The 2,506-nt window shown below is 40.1% G+C and overlaps 1 pseudogene; it reads left to right on the plus strand.

Moving 5' to 3' along the window:
- The first annotated feature begins 952 nt into the window (after window positions 1–952).
- LOC111744677 lies at window positions 953–1,071 on the plus strand (annotated as a pseudogene).
- Window positions 1,072–2,506: the final 1,435 nt, after the last annotated feature.

The raw sequence follows: 2,506 nt of genomic DNA on the forward strand, positions 1-2,506 counted from the left end.
ACTCTGTACCCATTAATCAACTCTTCATTTCCCCATCCACCTAGCCCTACCATTCTACTTCTGTTTTTATGAGTTTGACTCTTCTAGATATCTCATATAAGTGAAATCATACAGTGTTTGTCATGTTGTGACTGGCTTATTTCACTTAGCATAATGTCCACAAGGTTCATCCATGTATAGCATGTGTCAGAACTTCCTTCCTTTTTAAGGCTGAATATATATATCTCGTTGTAAGTATATACCATCTTTTGTTTAGCCACTCATCCATCTATAGACACTTGGTTGCTTCTTCTACCTTTTGACTATGGTGAAAAATGCTATGAATATGGTTGTATCAGTATCTTCTTGAGACTCCGTATTCGATTCTCCTGGGTACATACCCATGGGGCGGTTTGTTTTTCAACATTTAATCAGAACGCCTAAAGCGAGACTTGTAACTTAAAAGGAGTGGAAAGCAGTTATTCAGTAGACCAGGCTCCTGGGTTTAAGGATTACATAATTACCTCCCCCTAGGTGATTGCTCACCATTAACCAAGGCGATGGTTCTCAATCCCACCTGCACATTAGAATTATCTGGGGAGCTTTTCAGCAAATATGGTGCCCAGGCACTACCTTCAGAGACTCTGATTAATTGGTCTGGGGTGGAGCTAAGACATTCGGATTTTTACAAAATGCTCCCCAGACGATTCTAAAATGCAGTCAGGGGAGAACCATGAAACAAAGATGTGTGCTGCTTCATTCTAGTCTCAAGTCCTTTCCTGTTCTTCCTGTTAGGCCCACGTGACTCTTCCAGCTGTTTAAGAGACATCAGAATGAGTTCCGAATATCTCTCATGGCTCTGTACAACTTTTAATCACACTTTCTAAGTCGTTCTGTAGACATGGGTTGCTGGTTAGAGTAGGAATGTATGGGAGTCAAGTGTTAATGGGGATTTAAAAACTAGTAGGTTTTAGTCTACGGCCATGCCACCCTGAACAAGCCCGATCCCGTCTGATCTCAGAAGCTAAGCAAGATCGGGCCTGGTTAGTACTTGGATAGGAGACCACCTAGGAAGACCAGTTGCTGTAGGTGTCAAAAATAAAAAATAAGGGATTGTAAGCTGACGAGGTCCTTGCAATCTGTGAGGTCAACCAAGGATTGCCTCGCCTAAAAAAATAAACAAATAAATAGTAGGTTTTAATAAAAGTATAATATCTATACTAAATTACAAATATTAAATTACACGAATTGATGGATTTTTACCTATAAAAGGTGTTATGGGTAGAACTATGTCCTCCCCCAAAATATGTTTAAGTTCTTCTAACACTTGCTACTTATGAATGTGACCTTATTTGAATATAGGGTCTTTGCAGATGTAATCAAATAAAGATGAGACCATTAGGGTGAACCCTAAGTCATTATATCTAGTGTCCTAATAGGGAGATACAGAATAACACAAGGAGAAGACCATGTGATGATGAAGGGAGTGATTGGGGTGATGGCCCTACAAGCCAAAGATCACCAAGGTTTCATCAAAAGCTAGGGGAGAGAGGCATGGACTAGATTATTATTTTTTAAATTTTATTTTATTAAACTTATTCGGGTGACATTGATTAATGTAATTATATAGGTTTCAAGTGTACAATTCTGTAATACGTCATGTGTAAATTACATTGTGTTCACCACCCAAAGTCAAGTCTCCTTCCATCATCATTTATTTGACCCCTCTTATCCTTTTCTACCTCTTCTCATCTCCCTTTCCCTCTGGTAACCACTAAACCGTTGTCTGTGTCTATGAGTTTTTGTTTGTCTTGTTGAAATAGATTCTCCCTCACAGCCCTCAGACAGAATCAACCTTGCTGACATCTCGATCTTGGATTCCTGGCCTCTAGACCTGCGAGACAATAAATAACTATTGTTTTAAGCCCCCTCGTTTGTGGTACCTTCAGCATATCGTTGGAATAGATTCATAACTCCATCTAGTATATGAAGGATAATGGAAGTCAGGTTATCTCAATGTTAGAAAAGTTACAAGTAGAGAAAAAGCAGAGGCTGAAATGAATCCTGTGCTTTGGATCAGAATTAAAGTTATTGGTATGTGTTAGTTTCCCAGGGCGGCCATAACAAAGTATCAGAAGCTAGGGGGCGTAAAACAGCAGAAACTTATTGTCTCACAGTTTTGGGGGCCAGAAATTTGAAATGAAGGTCTGAGCTTTCTGAAGGCCCTAGGGACGGAATCCTCCCTTGCCTCTTGTAGCTTCTGGCAGTTGCTAACAATCCTTGCCATTCCTTGGCTCATAGATGCATCACTCCAATCTGGCCTTTGTTGTCACATGGTGTTTACCCTGTGTGTGTGTGTGTGTGTGTGTGTGTGTGTGTGTGTGTGTTTATCTATGTCTCTTCTCTTCTTATGACATGAGTCGTATTGGAGGAAAGGCCTACCCTACTTCATCGTGACCTCATCTAATTTAATTAATTGTATCTTCAATGGTCCTATTTCCAATAAAGTCGCATTCTGAGGTTCCAG

This window comes from Pteropus vampyrus, unplaced genomic scaffold (genome assembly GCF_000151845.1).
Source record: "Pteropus vampyrus isolate Shadow unplaced genomic scaffold, Pvam_2.0 Scaffold138, whole genome shotgun sequence".
In the NCBI taxonomy this organism is placed as follows: Eukaryota; Metazoa; Chordata; class Mammalia; order Chiroptera; family Pteropodidae; genus Pteropus; species Pteropus vampyrus.